General features: G+C 41.2%; 1 long non-coding RNA gene across 1 annotated transcript; it reads right to left on the minus strand.

Moving 5' to 3' along the window:
- Window positions 1–4,808: 4,808 nt before the first annotated feature.
- On the minus strand, window positions 4,809–19,132 carry LOC133389004 (uncharacterized). Its single transcript, XR_009764001.1, has 3 exons — window positions 19,063–19,132; window positions 12,088–12,167; window positions 4,809–4,883 (listed from the first exon to the last, which is right to left on the minus strand). It is a non-coding gene; the product is annotated as an uncharacterized LOC133389004 (long non-coding RNA).
- Between the last annotated feature and the right edge of the window lie 955 nt (window positions 19,133–20,087).

The raw sequence follows: 20,087 nt of genomic DNA on the forward strand, positions 1-20,087 counted from the left end.
CCTCCTAATGAGATGGTACATGCAGGAGGCTCAGCTGCAGAACACAGTGATTGATTGTGTATAGACAATCTTTCAGGTATCCTGGTCCCAAGCTGTGGGATGGCTATGTTTCATATTGTATGAGAAAGTGCAAATTTGATAGATTTAGTATCAAATGTAAACTGGGCTGAATCCCCATCCCTAGATGGCACCCATCAAAATGTCACCACACACGTACGGCTTAGGTCCAGGCTATCTATCAGACCGTATCTCCCTGTATGAACCTGCCCGGGCCCTGAGATCTTCAGAAGAGGCACTTCTCTCAATACCCACACCCTCTCAAGTACGACTGGTGGGAACATGTGATAGGGCCTTTTCGGTGTCTGCCCCTAGGCTTTGGAATTCCCTTCCTAGGGATGTAAGAATGACCCCCTCCTTGCAGTCCTTCTGTCATCAAGCAAAGACCTTTCTATTCCAACAAGCCTTTGGTATTGACGGCTGCTAAAGATAGGGCTTGACGGGAACTGCATTGCTAATGCCTAATTCCTCCATTTTTAAACTGGTTTTTTGATTCTCTTTTAGCTATAAGTATGAATGGTTTTAATATTGGAATTAGTTTAATTTTATTTTAATCTAGACTCTGTATGTTTTAATTATATGTGTTTTTTATCTGGAAGCCACTGTGAGTTCCAGTTTTGGAAGGATGGTGGGGTATAAATAAAGACAATAATAATAATAATAATAATAATAAAATTTTAAAAACCCTCCACCCACACAATGTGCTTTAGTACATCCACAGTTAGGTAGCATGTTATTTCATATTGGATTTTCTTCCCTTAATATCTGCAGATCAGGAAAATCTGAATTTAGCAGGGGGGAAGTGTGGGTTGCAACTTGGAAGAGGAAGGTATCATGTGGATGCTACAACAACAACAACAGATACACTTGTTATATGCCTTCAAGTCGATTATGACTTATGGCGACCCTATGAATCAGCAACCTCCAATAGTATCTGTTATAAACCACCCTGTTCAGATCTTGTAAGTTCAGGTCTGTCCAAGCAGCTTCAAATCCACATTAAACTCTGGTGTAGATTAGCCTGATGTCACTGTGCAAATCTGTCAGTTATCCCTAACACTAGGTGGCACAGCCTCTACAACCAGAACCACACACACCCAGTGTGTGCATGTGTTTGTACAGAGCAATCATCCAGCAGCACATATGGGGCAAAAAACAAATGAGCTTCCCCATTTCTGTTTATCAGTAATGGTGTCGCTCACATGTCACTAAAGCAGAACAGGAAGAAGTTGATGGTGAGGATGGGAGCAGAGGAGAGTGAATTGTTTGGACAATTCTATAAACAGCTGAAAATGAGCTGGACTCCTGTCTAATACTTAAAAACTTAATTCAGTGTTTATCTCCCTCACCCCCAAATCAGTTGTAAGAACATTGGTCATGTTAATATTGCCTTGTTAGTTTTAGATTTTATTTTTATTTTTTTAAATCAATTTACATAGGATTTTAGTAATGGAATTTTGATGATCTTGTTTTATTTTATATATATATATATATATATATATATTTGTTTGTTTATAACCTTTCGACTGCAAATACTTCAGGAGGCCTTTTGGTTTTGAAAAGTGGCATGTGAGATTAAATAACACCACCACCACAATGTGACTGTGTATGTGAAATCTAATTTAAAAAATAAAGAAAGAAATAGTAGGATCCAGAGTATATTTTATAATATAGGGTTGAAAACTCACTTTACAGTGAAATGCAATATTCCACTTAATTGTGATATCTTAGGTTTCTCTCCCAATGACTACTCATGATGCTGACTTAAGAAAGTACAGAATATATTATATACCTGCACAAATCACAGCTGCATTTGTGTTACTGCTACATCCTCCTTCTTGAAAAGAACATTGCCACAAGTATTCTTCATTCCCAAAACAATCCACATTGCTCAGGTAAGGATAAACGCTACTTGAGTAATCGTTCATGGTAGAAAGTGCTGGGCCACAGTTGAGCTGCCTGCAAACAACTTGAGCATCTATGAAGTCAAACTGTTCAGTACAAACGCCGGTCCATCCACCGAAGTAAAAAACTTCCACACGACCAGAGCAATTGTTGACTCCACCCGCCAGCCGCACATAAATATCTTTTTTAAAGATATAAAATAAATAGTTATCCTGTGACACCTGAACTGTGCTGATTTGCTTTAATATTTGTATATAAAAATTGTGGTTTTGAAAGATATAACCCAGGTGAAAATGGGATAGTTGCCCATTTACTGTTGCTACTTTTAAATGAGAAATTAAAATATCTGACTAGAACTTTGGGGGACACGAGCATGCTGTAAGTCTCAATAGCTGACCTCTAATGTGTGTAGAAACTAGCCTACTGTACAAAGGTAAAATGTATATACATTGTTCCATCCACTATGGTCTCTGACTCCACCAACTACTAGCAAGTTGCTCCTGGAAGGTTGTGCAGAAGGGATGCAACCCTTGGGATAAAAGAAGCCTCCCTACGCCTAATCTAGAGGCTTAGCTACACACGCACTACTCCTTACATAGAGAGAACTTGGTGGAATTTGATCTTGGGAAGCATCAAACACACTGACAGTTCAACCTGAGATCAGTCAGCCTCAAAAATCACTTTTTAAAAAATTGGTGCATGGTATGAAGTTTATATCACCCAGTTCCACATGGTTCTTGTCATTGAAAAAAGAACCAGGAAGTTAATGGAAGAAAATAATGATATTATGCCACCCAAATAGATTTTCAATTATTGCTGTGGCAAATTTTGAAGAGGGGCCATTCAAGTCTCCCATTACTTTAAAAAGCTGATCCCATTGATCAGCTGACTGGTCCCAATAACTGTTAACTCCTGATCTGCCTATCTAGAAAGAACAGACACTGATGAATCTAGGGAGTTGTCCAGCAATGTTTTTGCCAGTCTTTTTTATGGAACCATAAGAAAGCTCTCCTAGAGCTGCTGCAACGGGTTGCCTAGTCTTGAAAAATCTAAACAAGAGCCAACTAGCAGGACGCCTTTTCATTTCCCCCCAAACTTCTTTCCACAATTTTTCAAACACTTCCATTTGTCCTAACTCAACAGGTTTAATTGGGACAAATATGAACAGCATATGTATACTTACAATCTGCTATTATTGCTGGAAAACAAACAAAAGAACAAAATATATTAACACACAGCAGTTATGCCTATGCAGAAACACATCCTCTTTTATGGAATGCCCACAGCAAAGTGACCAATGTGTGATTTTTCTTTGAGGTGTTTAACTATTGTAATGAAGGTAAATTTATGAGAGTAGAGGACTGTTACTAAAACCGCTGAAGGGGCAATGGAGAGACCCTTGCTCACAAAAACTTCAGCTTACTGCATATGTACTAAGCATTATCCACTTCTGTTTACGCTATGGGCTGATCCACAGATTACTGTTTTGAGATGGGAACATCATCCGTAGATGGTTTTCCATTCTCAATTCCAGGTGAGCATTTCAGGAACAGAAACAGTCTTTCTCTTCCTGTTTCTTCCTCCTCTTGTAGGAGTCGCTCACATATTCCACTTCTGAGTTATTAAGAGATGATTGTACAATGTCAGTTTTGTATTATGACTGTTTCTTAGGAATGGACTTGCATGAAGCAAAAGGTGGCAGTTTCCATATCATGGGGACACTAACAAGTTTCCAGAATGATGCAGTAAACAACAGCTCTACTATGTGGGGGTGCTGCATTCAGAAGAAAATATTCATAATGTGAAACTGACTTCATAAAATCATCTCAAGTTAACCTAAAGAAAACAGGAACCTCCTTTGTTTATGACTCTTCTGGAAAATTGTTCACCCAGTTTATCTCTTGTTCCAGGACTATAGATCAATAGGTGTCCAAAGGTTATTTTGAGGCATACACCACAGTTCCTTATTTTCCCGGCTCCAAATTTTGCATACTAGCAGAGTGGACACATGTCCTTGATTATATCCTATATTGAAGAAAAACAATGGGCCAGACATGATTCTGATTGTGTGGGTGTATGATTTGGGATGGCCCAAACCTGATGTGGATTTTTTTAATTGTTATTTTCACTTGGGGTCATCACACTTTTATGACTATTGCTCAAATATTACTGTTTTGATTGGATAGGATCATTGTGGATATTGAAGGGGTCATGAAAATATGTGATATAGGCCAAAGTTTATGTTGTGTTTCAAAATCATATAAATTTTAGGGTTTGTTTAATAAATAAATAAATTTAATAAATAAATAAATTAAATAAATTACTGGGAGGGGGAGTGGTGAGGCAGTGGGGAGGTTGATGAAGTGTAAACATGCTGGGAGGCTTGCCTCACCAGCCAGGAAGCTAACGTAATGACTCCACCCCATCAGTCAAGCCGCATCTGGGTGTATGGCTTCTGACTTTATTTGTTTGTTTGTTTGATGACATCTCTCTCAAATCCAATGACTATCCCATCTGGGCACTTTTTTCCTTCTTTTTTAAAAATGTGTTCACAGACCTTGAAGCCCATAATCTGGGTATTCAAGAATGTTATGGCCATACGGTGAGTGCATAACTAGAGTTGTCAGTTGACTTAAATGGGTCTGCTCTGAGTATGACTGAGTAGTTAGTCCTACTCAGACTCAGCCCATTTAAATTAATGAACATGACTATTATAGGCCCATTAATTTCAGTGGGTCTCCTCTAAGCATGACTAACACTGGAAACAACCTTATCTAGAGCTCCATGAAAATACTTTTTTAAGACCCCATGATACTTAGGAAAAGCAAAGCAAAGTGAGTTCTTACTAGTAGTCGGTCCTGTTGTGGTAGTTGTGGTAGTTGTGGTAGTTGTGGTCATGCTCTCAGAAGTGAATGCACTCACTGTAGTAGAAACAACCAAAAAACATTGCATGTAACGATGTGTAACTGTGACACCTCCCCTAAGATGGGGGTGTCTATTGCTGAGTCTTCCAGTCCAAACTGTTAATCCACACCCTCAAGTATGCTGGGGTAACTTGGCTGGTTGCTGTGTCTCCCACAATATAGTCAGTAAGTCCGGTTGCACAGCCCTACCAAATGCCATAATGAGTACAAATAATTTCTGAATTCATAATAAAAAGGACTTCTGGAAGGGCCTATAGAGATGAGGGAAGAAAGAGGGAGAGAAGGGGTGGGACACAGACAGAGACAGACCAAGACATTTTGCTGTCTGAGGCAAAGGACAAGGTGGTGCCCCCACCATTCTATGACTGGACAGGAAGGCTGACTCTTATTTCAATACAGGCTATGGGACAGTGTCCTCCACCACATCTGAGGGCAGCAGGCTAGATATAGGGGTGCGGCACAGGCCACATGGCACACACACATCTGTTTTTCACCAGCAAGAGCTGCTGGTGCTGACTCTCCCCCTCACCTCAAATCTGCCACCTGAGGTGGTTGCCTCACTCTTCTTAGTGACAGTGCTGGCACTCAAGAGAGGGGAATGGCAAAAAGAAAATGGCTGGCTCACCACCAGCTCTGGACCCACCCACTTTTGGCTTTGGCCCCACCTTTTGCCAGCTCCAGCCCTGCCAACCCCTAGTATGCAGGTCCTGAGAGATTTCCCATTAAATACTTCCTTTCCTATGCTGTTTCTCTACTCAGAATCGTAGAATGAAGAGCCACCAGACTTTTCTTACATGTTTGCATGTAACATGCAGTTCTACACTGTGTCAAAGAGTGAAAGTGTCAGTCAGGGCTAAAACTGGAAGACAGAGGCATAGTCAGAACCAACCAAACTAAACTACTATAAATCAGGCTTAAAAATGGCTGCAGTGTAGAAATCTAGCTGTAGGTTCATCAAGGAGTGATGTAGAAAAACTACATTAGGTATCTCAAGTGTTGGGACAGACCTAAGAGCCGGGCCCAATGGCCCACATAATTAAATTTGTTGCTTAATATATCCACATTTGCTTATCATTTGATGGGCATAGTCATCATGTATCCATTTGAGGTTGTGCTTTTGTTGTTGAGATATTCAGTTTCCCAAGTGCTCAAAGAACAATTGGCATTGTGATTACTTTGGATTTGGTTGTGCTGGTGCTATGGCCACCAGTTTCATGTTTTCAATTTTTTACAGTGCAATCCCATAATATTTATTCAGAAGGAAGCTCCATCCAGTTCAATGGGATTTAGTTATAGTTATAGATAAGTTTAGTTTAGTTATAGATAAATGTGTGTAGCATTGTATTGTTAATTAGTGACAAACAGCGTAACTCACCACATGTGCCCATACCATATAAGGGGCATTTTAGAGCAATGGAAATAATCAGGTATGTAAAGTTTCTAAAGATTACTTAGGATGGAGTTATAAGATACTATTGTGAGGTCAATTAATTCTGTGTGAATACTAGGACTGTACACCAGATTCAGACAAGGCCTATGTTCCAAGCCAAATCGGGCCAATTCAGAGTATTTTGTGCCTTGTCTGAGGTGGGCTGAGACAGCCACAGATAACTACAGGTCAGTTGGATGACTGAGGGTGATCTGGGGCTGTCAGGGGGCGGGGATGAGGCAGGAAGAAGAGGCAGGCATCAGATGGAAAACCCATGAAAAGGCTGAGATGGAGGTGGTAGGCCCAATGGTGCAGCTGTTCTTCCTGCTTGAGTGCTGCCCCGCAGGATCAATGCCTCAGTTCAACAGCTATGAATGAATGAATGAATGAAACTTTATTTTTACCCCGCCCTTTTTCCAAACTGGAACTCAGGGCAGCTTACAAATAAAACTACATGTAGTTAAAAACATAGAAAAACATACAATTAAAATACAATTAAACTATGCACAACCTTAAAACCTTAAAAGACACTTAAAAATCTAAAAACAATTTAAAATAATACAAATAATAATATAAAACAATAAAACAAGCCTTGTAACGCCCAATCCTAAACACCTTGTATCCCAAAAGCCTGTCAGAATAAAAAAGTCTTTACTTGCCGACAGAAGGATGGCAAGGAGGGGGCCATTCGTGCCTCCCTAGGAAGGGAGTTCCAGAACCTAGGAGCAGCCACTGAGAAGGCCCTACCTCATGTCCCCACCAATCACACTTGCGATTTCTTGAAGGAAAGCCATTTACATAGCAGCACCATGCAGGATCGCTCCCTCCACTCATCAGCTGTTGAGTGGAGGAAGCAAGAAATCCTACAGTGTGTCGGTGTCACTTTGCAATGGGATTTCCTGTAGGAACGTTCCTTGCAAAAGAGCACCCTGCTGAATTGACTCCCATTTTCTCCTTGGAAGGGGGGAAGGAGATGCAATCTCTCCCCCCCCACTTCTGGATGTGTGTTTAATCAGGGTTTTTTTTACCCTAATTAAACATTAGCCCTACCCCCTAAAGTTATTCAGGAATTGGGAGTGGTCTTGAGACAGGGTGGGTGGTCCCCAGGCCGAATGAGGGGGGGTAGGCCTGATGTCCCCTGCCCCACATTGGCACCATGGGTAGGGTTGCCATATTGCCCAGTTAGCCGGGTTTTACCCGGATTCTTTGCATGCCACCCGGTGCCCGGTTAGCCCCTTAGGTGGCCCGGATTCTCAGCTTTAATTTTTTTAAAAAATAAGTTTTCAAGTGGTCCGGTTCTCGAGATATACATAAAAACGTCATCCGCCCTCGACTGTTAAATCTTTTCTTTAAACAGTACTGTATAGCACTTCGTAGCTTTAAACCAGGGTTGTGTTTCAGTTTGATTGACCTGAGGCAGTGTCTAGAAAACCTCATTGCAATGCCAGAAAATGGTGGTTCCGCCCCCCCGTTTATCTGAAAATCTCATAAATTGGGTAAGTATACACATTTCAGTTTTATTTCCTCTTGTGTGCAGGAGTCAGATCCTGGGCAGTGTTTTGAAAACCTTCCCAATACTTGCTTTTGTAAAAGCAATGCTAATCCCATATGCCCAGAGTAAATCCCATTGAATTCAATCGGACTTACTTTTGAGTAGACATGGTTATGAATGTGCTCAAAATCAATGGGACTTTGGAGTGAATGTAAAAAAGAATTGTGTTTGTTTTCTGACTCTTTCTGTCTCCCCCTCCAGTCCTATTTTAAAGCAAGTAGGCAGGGCTTACTTAGGTATTACAGTTTTTATTCTGTAGGAAACTAATACTGATTTTTTTAAAACTAATACTGATTTTTCTGCAATGACCAACTGGTTTGACAATAAACTATTATATGGACTGTGTTTATTTATACATCTGCAGTGTGTGTGTGTATGAAGTCTTTCCAACACCCCTGTGAGGTAGGGTTGGAAACTAAGGCAGCTCACAACAAGAAATAAAGCCATTTAAAATCCAATAACCATAAAAACAAGTATAAACAGTTGCAAAACAGCGTAAAGTGGCATGATTTGGAATTTTGGGTTGTGTGAATGAAGTTGCTTATCACTTGAGGTTGCATTTCTGTCCCTGTTTGAGTAAGGCCCACTGAATATGCTGGGACTTGCTTCTGAATAAATAAACCTAGGATTGCACTATAAATATCTTTCAAGTTTGTGTAAATAATAAATATATTTGATAGTCATGCTTATATAAATATTTCTTCATTTATCATATTTTTGGTTAGGAATCCTGACTGGTTGTGGGATGCTGAGTTTTCTGCCTTACTCATAGGAATCTTGTTGTGATTGGTATGGTATTACATTTAGGAAAGTGTTACTGCCTTTTGTGTTGTTGTTTTCCTATTTGCATATCACTTATCTTTAACCTCACTCCGTTACAGCCATAGAAGCAACAGCAGCATATGCAAGGTAATTAACTCCCATTAGTGATAAGAGCAAGAATTTATAATTATTATTTTAATTAAAACAAGAGGCTTATCAGTACTTTGAAGAGGACCAGATATTTATTTTGTTTCTGAGCCCAGGACTGGGTCTTTCATGATGCCCGGTGTGGGGGAGGGGGAGCAGGAGAGTAGTCGATAAGACAGACGTCCTGGCATTGGTAATCTAATTAGCAAGGTATGTGTGGGGTTGTTGCACACTTCCAGGCCCAGTTTCATTTTGAGTATGGAGGTGGAACCTGTGTAGATGTGGTTGATCAAAGGGAGAAGAAATTTTGAGTTAAGCAAAGCTCTGCTTTTATTAAACCTTAGAAACATACAGATACTTTGAATGTCTGAGTGCCTGCACCAGTGCAATACTGGAGGAACTTGTAAAACTTGCTGCAACAGTATTTAGAACTGAGCATGTGGTGTGAAAGACTCCTTTTCCCATTTTGGCTTCTTGCTTTTCTCCAGCCACCACATCTCTGAAATATATCGTATATGTAATGGTTAACCGTACTGCTGCCCTGACTTACTTTATGTTTGTTGCTATTTTGTGTTTTTATTATGTTTTTATATTGATTGTGTATTTTTATTGTTTTTATTATATTTGTAAGCTGTGCTGAGCTCTGTTTTTAACAGCAGAAGGGCAGGATATAAATCCTCTTAATCAATCAATAAATATTCCATAGTGTTGGAAACTAGAGTCTAGGCATTTAAGGCTGAAAATGTTGCTTTTAAAAAAAAGATTTTTCACATCTTTCCCCAGCTTTTGGTGGTAATTCCTAGGCACAAAAACAAATATGCAAATTAGCCTGCCTGGATTTGTGGAACTGGAATATGGCAACCCTAACCACAGGGTAGATTGGGGGGGAAGACTGTACACAGCCCTTGTGAGTATAACAGATATCTTTTTTCTCTGTCTCCAGCCCACTGCAGACCACTGCTTGAGCTCATTCAATGGAGCATTCAATGGAGCCAATTATGCAGTTAGGTATTTTTATACTCCAAGCTTAATGATCTTATAGGGGAACCCTCTTTAGATGGCAAATAAATAAACCATAACATAACATAACAATGAACCTTACCTCATTTACTTCAAAGCATGGTAAGCTAACACAACTGCATTTGGGGCCCCTTCTGCTCATTAACCTTCTGTTCAGTGGGACCCCAGACATCTGCCCCAAAGTCCCACCCTGACTGATAGCACCACTAAATGGAGCCCAGAAGGACCAAAGAGCAGAGTCTAGTAGCAAAGAGATGGAGCCCACAGAAAACACTGTCTTCACCTAAGGGGTACAGCCATTGCATGTGCTTGTAAGTCCCCTCCCACCAAGCAATACGCCCACACACGATATTAGGCTGACACCAATCCAAACAACACCAGTGTCACAATCACAAAGCAAGCAGTAAAAGTGCCTGCCAGGCTGGTGAGCCAAACAGGACACACGTGTACAGTAGCATCATTAACCTGTGTCCACGTTCTAATGCTGATTCAGTTCTCAGGGTGACAGCGGAATGAAATGGAGTAGATGGAAGAGGAGGAAGATAGATATGAAAGAACTTGCTTGTTCACTTGCTCTCTCATCAGCTGCTGGCCACTCACCTATGTGCTCAGTTTGGACAGTCTCCTGCTTAAGGAAGGAGAGCTTTGAATCCTCCCCACCCCAGACAGACAGGCCAAGACACACACACTCCATTCCATGTATATACAAACAGTGATCTCCTTTGAAACCAAGAACCTGGAGCAGGGTATCCATGGCAGATCTTAAAACCCTAGGGAAGGGAGTTGGGGGACTCAACTAGGTCCCCTCGATATATTAGGAATAGGGGACCAGACCAGGTAGGACTTCAAATTTCAAACCCAGTTCTTGAATTGGGCCTACAAATACACTAGTAACCACAGCAGATATTTCAGAAAAGGTCAGCAGCAGCTCACACCTATCAACAGGCAAGGCAGTGGCATTCTGTACCAGTGTTTTGTTTTTTCTAAATCATTAATATACACACTTGTAAAACGCAGAGTATTTCCCCATAGTGATAACTTGCACAACAAGTATATTCTGGTAGGCAGTGCTTGCTTATCATTCCACTTCTGATACCTCCTTTGCTTGATCCCATTCACTTATTCATTAAAACTCACTCATTAAACAGAGTTATTCTCTGTGGCACATAGGTGACCCCTCCTGGCTCTCAAGTATGTCATCTCTCATCAAGACTGGGGAGGGGGACTTGACAGGTGGACAAAGAATGTGACAGCAAAACAGATAGTAGTCAAGAAGGGTCATGGCTCAATAGCAGAGCATCTGCTTTGCATGCAGAAGGTCCCAGATTAAATCTCCAGGTAGGGATGGGAAAGATTCCCTGCCTGAAACTCTGGAGAGCCATTGCCAGTCAGTATAGATAATGCTGAGCTAGATGAACCAATGGTCTGAGCTAGTATAAGCTCCCTGTAGTCCTAAAAAAGAATGTGGAGGGGGGAACCAATAACATTTGATTGGATGGGTTTGCTTGATTGCTAGTCAGTTAAATGATGACTCAGAGTAAGGGGCTCCAATTGTCTAGTCTTTCATTTGACAGCTAAGCAATATGCCCCAAGGTTTCTGGGGGCAGGTGTACAAAGTAAAACACAGGGTTAAAGTAAAACTCTGGAGGAGAAAGTAGATTATATCATCATATCTGCAAGCTTTATCTTTTAATTAAATTTGCATTTTATTTCAGTGATTAAAATTTCCTGTTCTCAAATTTCAGGTTGGCTACCTATCAGTTTGTAGGAATATATTTATCATTTTCCATCTTCTTTAGGAGATGAGAATTTTAAACATTATAACTCCATCCATTCCTAATTCTGTGGTCTGGACTAAGTTAAATTACTGACTTTTAGCAAAGTGCAATACTGACACAATCGGCTTCCTACCAATAAAATACTCCAGTGGGCTCAAGTGAGCAGGGTTCATTTTGTTGTGCTGAAGCATTTGCTTTTGTCTTTTTTTTTTTAACTTCTAAAATGAATCATGCTTTACTTTCATCTAAAGTTCAAAGCTAAATTCTGTAATCTGGCTCATTCATAAAAGCAGCTTTATGGCGCCAGATCAATGGTCGGTCTCTAACAGCTTATTTCTAACTGTGATTATTTCTAGATAGTTGAAGAGGTATCAAATATGGAATAATCCAGTTATAGAGAAGCTCTGTAACTTTGTAAAAATGTCCCCAGGTTGTCACCAAATTCTGTATATGGAACTTAGATAAACAAACATGTTACATCTAATGTACCTGAGAATTAGGCACAGCAATTACCTGAGACAGCTGGCAATGCCAATGTACTGCACAGCATCATCCAAGTGAGCATCACTATGGTCCCCATCTTGTCAAGGCTTCTGTCGAGGCACAAGAAACATCTGAACTTAAAAGAGTGTGATGAACAGCACAGGTATGGTTATGTACCTTCGTCTCTGCCATAAATCTTATGACGTGTTTGAATCAATCTCATATTTTACTTTTATCATTTCCTTGTGTGGCCAAAGGTGGAGCATTTGGGTGATAACAAATTTTCATAGTCTGTAGAAGACGACACATGGGCTACCTCCATTGATATGCAGGATCCCTTGGAGGCAAGAAAATGATTTCAGTGACAGGAGGAAAAAATTCCTTCACTGAGAGCCATTTCCACTGATGAGGAGAAACTTGATTTCTTGGACACCAGAGCAGAGGAGGGCAAAGGACAAAGCACTACTATGCACTTTTTGCAACGAGGAGGGAGAAAATCAACACCATTTAAAATATTTGCAATAAGCTTGTAACAATAAAACTGCCTTTCAGCACAAAAATCAGGTGAACCTTACCAGACACACCCTTCCCAAAGAGTGGGCCATAGAGACATAACTGTTTTAAAGCCCAGCACATAAGATGTTTTCCATTGCAACTCTGCATGATTTACTAGTGCTGTGGCCTTGCTTCTGCCTCTGCTGCGGGCAGGTAATTCTGTCACACCTCTGCATTATAGAATTATAGGGCCCCTCCAGACTGGTGTTTTATTGAGGGTGTATTCCGCAATGTATTTTTGACACAAGAATAGTGCATTCATGATAGATTTATTCTGCTTTAGTTTGTGCTGCGATGCTTCCCCAGTGTCATCACATTATTGCTGTCTGAAGGGCCTATAGCACAACAAAAGCACAGCAAAAATAAATCAGGACATTTGTGGGATAAAAAGTTACAGGATTCAGAAAAAAGTTGGAAATGAAGCTATGTGACCACCCCACAACTTTTGCTGGTGCAAACAGTATTGAAAGTGGGATCACATATGATTGTCCCATACTATAATGATCACAAATGGTCATAAATGCACAATAAAAAGGTGTCAAAGAGTCCCATATAATCAATGGTCATCTAGTCCAGCCCCTTCCTGATGCTAGAAAATTGCTGCTATAACATCCCTCCTACTGCAAAGAGGAAGCAGGATTAGCCTCCCTCAGAAGAGGCTGCCCATTCTGCATCTGCATGAGCTTCTGTTTTTTAACTTCTCTCCTACCAAACAGGAATTTCAGAAAAAAATGGGGCAGAAGCTCCTCCGAGTGACGATACTTCTTATTCTTTCACACTGTTTGACCATGCATTGAAAGACTTATAAACGCACACTAGAATTTTAGGCAACTTAAGGCTAGTCACAGTGTACTGCATTGTGGGAAGCCATTGGTTCCAAGGCAAGTAAGTGCATAGGATAGGGTTGCCAGGTTCATGGCCTGAGACTGATCCTGTATCTTTAGGAGAAGAGAAAGTCAGGCCCGGCCTCCAAGAGGTCTTCTGTATCTTTAAAAGTTGTGCAGGGAGAAGGGAGAATTCCACCTTGTGGTTTTTCCCATTACAGCTTTGCAAGAACACCTGCACTTGGCTGACTTTCTCTTCACCTAAAGATGCAGGATCAGTCTCAGGCCATGAACCTGGCAGCCCTAGCCTAGGATGCCAGACTTGAGAGGCAGCTCAACTATCGTCTCAAACAACAGTTGAAACAGAATTTCTAATGTCAGTTCCCATTCAACAAATTCTGTGCATGTAACTGAATGATTGTGATCAGTTCCATGTATGCCATCATGTATGTAACTCAAGCATCAATCAGAGCTTGGAAAAGTTACTTTTTTGAACTACAACTCCCATCAGCCCCAGCCAGCATGGCCACTGGATTGGGCTGATGGGAGTTATAGTTCAAAAAAGTAACTTTTCCAAGCTCTGCATCAAATTCATGGGCTGCCATTTTCTAGGGTCACACCAGGTGATGCTGTGGCCTCTGCTAAGCACTCTTTGAGCCCTCTCCCATCCTATTTTGCAAGTAACAATACTGGCAATGAAGAGGCATTCACTGCCAAAGATCAATAGACACCCAATGATGTACACTTTGTACAAAGATGATACAGCCAAGAGAGTGGCTGTGTACTACAGCCAGCATGAATTTTTCACATTCCACCATGTTAAATTGAAAATAACCTCTGTGCCATTCTGCTGCTTTCCATAAGCTCATTTCAAAACAAAAACTTAACTAAACTTATAGTCCTGAACTCAGAAATGCTTGCTTAACAACCCTCTAAGTTTTCATGGTGATACGCAAAACGCCCAGAGAGAATCCAGAGTTCAGCATCAGAAACATGAGTAAAAATAATCTAGACCCCGTTGGACTTTTTTCTGTCAGAGTTCTCATAATCTGTTGAAATTAATTAAAAATCAGCCATGTTCACAGAGTACATATAATCCTATTACTGACTTTGTCCCATGCTTTGATTTTCATCTTCTGCAGTTTAAAAGTTTAAAAAATGCATGACTGTTTTTTAATTAATTTTAAAAAATTAACATTACAGTCTATGATAAGTGGGGGCATGTTCAGTAAGAACCAGCTGTCAGTGTTCTAAAAGCCAGCATTTTTGGTTTGGCTAATCAGGGGCCACACCCATGGCAGACATTTATTCCACTTTAAACAATCATGGCTTCCCTCAAAGAATTCTGGAAAGTGTAGTTTGTGAAGGGTGCTGAGAGTTGTTAGGAGACTCCTGTTCCCCTGACAGAGCTCCAGTGGCCAGAATGGCTTAATAGTCAGCCCTTCTTCCCAGAGAATTCTGGGGAGTGGAATAGGGTGTCTCCTAAAAACTCCTGGACTCCTACTGGGAGGAAGGGTGGGATATAAATCAAATGATGAATGAATGAATGAATGAATGGTGTGGATGTGGCCAGGGACAGCTTTGGTTTAAATTTGGGTGGGAGACTAGATGTGTCTGCTGTAGAATAAAAAGGTGGGGGAAACCCTGAAAAATAATGATACTGTTGACAATGTTTTCCTTTTGGAAAGGACAGGAGCTTTCCCTCTGCCCAGTGCCCACCCATCCAATCTCCTCTCCCCTCCTCCCCATTGCCCACCCATCCAATCTCCTCTCCCCTCCTCCCTCCCTCTCTGCCCTTCTTCCGGGTCTGTTTCTCATATCCTAATTGCACAGGAGTAAATCCCATTAAACTCAATAACCGTGCAAATGATCAAACCTGCCCTCCTTCGTATCCCCTCCCTCCTGCCCCACCCCTCCTTCTCCCCTCCTGCCCCCTCTCCCCTCCCTTCCACTTCCTCCTTTCTTCTCCCCTCCCCACTCCAGCCCTCCCTCCCTTCCCCTTCTCCTCCTCCCCTATGGTCAGTTTCACCTATCCTAAGCATGATTGCATGGCAGTAAATCCCAATAAGCATGCAAATGATCAAAACTGCCCTCATGCCTGCTTCCATCCCCCCTCCTCCCCTCTGCCCTCCCTCCTCTCCTCTCTCCCTCTGCCCTCCCTCACCATATGCTCAGAGGCACATGTTACCAAATTCTTCCAAGATACTGTGGACTGTGAAAGACCAACCCTAATTGTGTTTGCATTTTTACAAATGTGTAGGACAGTACAATATCTCAGATATTGTCAGGTCTCCTGCTCCCCTGGTGCATTCACTATAGCTGCCCAATTTCCCTGCTTTTTACGGTTTGATAGAAACATCTGTTGGCTACAGGTACATTCTTAAACCGCAAGGTTTTTTTGCCTATCAGTTAATTTTGTTCTAGATGGCTCCAGGTGCAGATGTGCATCACCATTAGAAGATGCGAGCAGCTGATTCAATACAACCCAGATAATGATGAGCATCCTGAGTACTTCATGGGTCTGCAAGGTGTATCGACATCTGCATTACCACATAGGGAAGACTCCTTCTGCATGTGGATTCCCCTTGCTGGGAAAAAAATTGTATATGACTGGTGCACACACACAAACACACACACAAATTATGAAGAGGAAGTAAAGAAAAGGTCACAAATGAAGGAGGAAATCTGGCTTGGGAAAAATGTAGTAGCCTGCATGTTTATCAAAGGACGTTCTTGATAGCTCAGGAGAACAGAATGTCCTTGGGACTCCAGTAGTAGATTGACAGACCAGAAGTGCAACTTCTCATACAAAATCTAAGAGTATTAGAAACATTGGCAGTGAACTTGAGGAAACAGAGGTGATTCTCCTCTCCTTGTTGACACCAGGAGCAGGGCCAGTCCTATCATGAGGCAAAGACAGGTAGCTGCTTCAGGCAACAAATGCTGGATGTGCCACATGGTGTATGCCCCATGGTCTCCCCTGCATCCCCTAAGCTAGCCTGTCCCCTCAGGTGCATTGGAAGATGCTGTCCCATTGCCAGCGCTGAAGAAAGATTAAACGGCCAGTCTGGTCAGCTTTCGTACATGGAATGGGAAAGGCATCATCTTGTCCTTCATTTTGCCTCAGCCAACAATATGTCTTGGTCTGGTCCTGACCAGGAGAGAGACAGAAAGGGGTTTTCATTTCAGAGCCACCTTGCAGGCTTTTCTTTCCCTCAGTTTTTAACAAACATGCAAATATTTTGAAAAAGCAAACAAAGGCTCTGGTTTATGTAACACCTTCCCTGCCCCCCAACCAACAACAGATAATTGACTTTTGGACAGTTTAAATATCTTAATGAAGGCTGCTGTGTAATTAACATAAATTTATTTTCAGTTAGAAATTATGCAAATTGTAGAGTTCCTCCAGAAACTAGGTGTCATTTGAATGACCTAGAAAAACACAGGTGCCATTCAGAATGGTCTTGCCATAATGTTTGTTTACCAAAGCAACACAGAAAGATAAGGAGATCTAAAAATATCTCTAATGGTTGTCACGAACCATTGCATGGTGAAGTTTTCAAAATAAAACTTTTCCCCCCTTGTCCATTCCCTAGTAGAATGGGCACAAAATTGTCAGATTTCAGAAGGTGACTATAGCTCAGTTCCATGGTATTTATGCTATGGGTCCCCCAGGATTCTGTCTTCTCCCATGTAGTTAGGAATATTTACAGTAAACTGCTGGGAGAGGCCATTTGGGCATTGAGGTTGAGATGCCACCAGTATGCTGAGAACATCCAGCTCTATCTCCTTCTAATGATCAGATATTCCTGACAAATCCAGCTCTATCGCCTTCTAATGTTCAGATATTCCTGCAATAATTCCTGCAATCTTGTAATCCCGAAGACATTATTTGAGAAAGAGACCAACGTTGCAATATCCTCTGTAGATAATGGCACATGGAAAGAAAGGAAGCAATTTTTTCCTCTAGTGTGTAAGATGACATTTGGTTCAGGGCAGTGTGTGGGTAGAAAGATTTGCAGCTTTTATGGGGCTCTCACATCAAATTGGACACATCTATGTGGATTTTAAATTGCCCTTTCTAACAGGCACATTCTCACCTTTGAACAGGAAGGCCTCCTTTCCCAAGGAAGAAAAGCAGGATTGCCACCTCAGAGAAAGAGGAGTTTTTTTAAAAAAACATTTTTTTATTATTAATATACCAATATAAGGTTTCTTTGTGCAGGGCTGGGGCACCATTACACAGAATAAACTCCCAGCTCCCCAGCCATTCCTCTCTGTTGGAGATGAGAAGTGTGTATGTCAAACAGACTGACATTCACTCCTTAAGCAAGCAGGATCCCCTAATTCCTCTCAGGGGTAGTGGAGGATACCATCCTATTGTCAGTGTTGAAGTGAGACTCTACTATGAGTCTAGTCAGTTTCTCGGAATGGAATAGGCGGGATTGCCATCTTATACTTTGGTTCAGGCAGCAAAATGTCTTGGGCCTCTGCTGTCCCTGTGGAATGATCGCCTTTGGGGAACATTTTATTTATTTATTATTTAATTTGTATCCTGCCCTTCCTCCCAGCAGGAGCCCAGGGCAGCAAACAAAGCACTAAAAACACTTTAAAACATCATAAAAACAGATCTTAAAATATATTAAAACAAAACAGTGTTAAAAGCATTTTTTTAAAAAAACAATTTTAAAAAAGGGTTAAAAGCATTATTAAAAAACGTATTAAACATTTTGCATCCCCTTGGTGAAAAGGTACAAAACTGTTTGCATGGCAGCAGGTGACAGGTGACAAACGAATCCATCTCTATTGCTGAATCATAGAATCATAGAATACTAGAGTTGGAAGGGGCCTATAAGGCCATCAAGTCCAGCCCCCTGCTCAATGCAGGAGTCAGTTGGGACAATTCTCCCATGCATTTTAGAATTCAGTACCAAATGCAGACCATTATATTACTTTCAATAAGGAAAGTGTATGTCCAATATGAGGGTGTATCACCCTGGACGCCTTTACAGTAGGGAAGAATTCCCTCTCCACTCCCAAGCAGCAGTAACTTGGTAGAATGATAGCTGCAAATAGGCTCAAATCACATGAATGAACTGAAGGTGGATTTTTTGTGTGTGACCGTTTCCAGAGAAACACAATCATAACACCAAATGGCAACTGCAAAACTGAACCTCTCAAAAATTTGGCAAAGTACTAATTGCCTGTAGAGAAATGTCTCCATATAAGTAAAACAAGGCAAGCCGTATGCTGAAGGAAAAAATTGAGGGGGGGGTATCCAAGATGCTAAATCAACCCAGGATAAAAAACTGTCCCTAATTTGGGTGATCAACTTATAGGTACTAGGGTGCATTCCATACCTAATCGTGAAAGTCTATAAATCCCAATGGGAAGGGGAAAGTTATCATCTATAAGTAACAAAACAATTGCTTTCAGGGGCCGTGGCTTCTCATCTTGTCAATCACTTGCAACAGTAAGCTGGTGCCAACTCTTGCCAAAGAGAGGTAGGGGAGATGGGAAGGGGGAGGGGGGAGGGAAGAAGGTATCATACTGTTTTATTGAAATAATGTGAAAACCTTAATAAGTTATACATTTTTAAAAAAAATACTGTTGCACCTGCCCGTACTTCTGAAATCCTTATCTGATGTCCCAGTAGTGATCAAGTTCAAGCACAGCAATAAACATGAATCTTTAGGTAATCTTCTACAGTGGCTGAAGTGATACAGCAACCATATCCAACACTGTCACTGTACAAAGGTTCTGTTTGCAGGAGGATTAATGTTTGACTCCTTCCAATACTGCATGCAATATTATGTAATAAAATATAACCACATCTTTTTTGGCATCATTCATTTCCTTTTTCCTGTACTTAGTTACCCTTCACACATTCATTTTTGTCTTTTGACACTGACAGGGAGGACGCCAAACGTCTTGCTGCCTCTGGCAAAGGACAAAATGTTGCCTCCTCCCCCATTCTGCTTACGAAAACTAACTAGACTGGCAGTTAAATCCTACTTCAACCGTGGTGATGGGACCAAGTCCTCCACTGCACCAGAGGGCAGTAGGCAGGGGGTGCAGTGTAGGCCATGTGGGATACAACTTTGTCTACTCTCTACCCCTCAGCATCTGTTGATTCAGATTGCTGCCTCACTCTGCCTAATGATAGAGCTGGACCTGAACACTGAACTATAAAGCTAGATCATTTTAGAAATACTATGCTACTAAGCAGGCTTCTGTTTGGATTTTCTTCCTTTACTCCAATCAACTAGAGTAAATGATTGGAACATAGGATGGTGAGAAAGTTGCCAGGATGCTCTGGTGTTTCACAGGTCTTGCGTTCTCAGACTACTAGGCAGGGAGGAGTAATTCATTTGGTCTGCATTTTGAGACAAACTGTCCTAATTCACTGACCCCTGACTTATATGTGTATTGGAACACAGCTGTCAATCAGATTACCCAACTCTCTGAATTTTGTGATGCAGGTTCAGGTTTTTAAAATGTACACAAAAATATGTATTTTACAGGTGAAATGCATACAAAAATGTGTGCTTTGTGGGGGAAAGCATTGGAAAGCATACAAAAATGTGTGTTTTAGGAGAAGGATTTGCATGTATAAAATGCATACAACATGTGTTGCAATTTAAATGCAGA

The sequence above is a fragment of the Rhineura floridana genome, chromosome 7 (genome assembly GCF_030035675.1).
Source record: "Rhineura floridana isolate rRhiFlo1 chromosome 7, rRhiFlo1.hap2, whole genome shotgun sequence".
Classification (NCBI taxonomy): domain Eukaryota; kingdom Metazoa; phylum Chordata; class Lepidosauria; order Squamata; family Rhineuridae; genus Rhineura; species Rhineura floridana.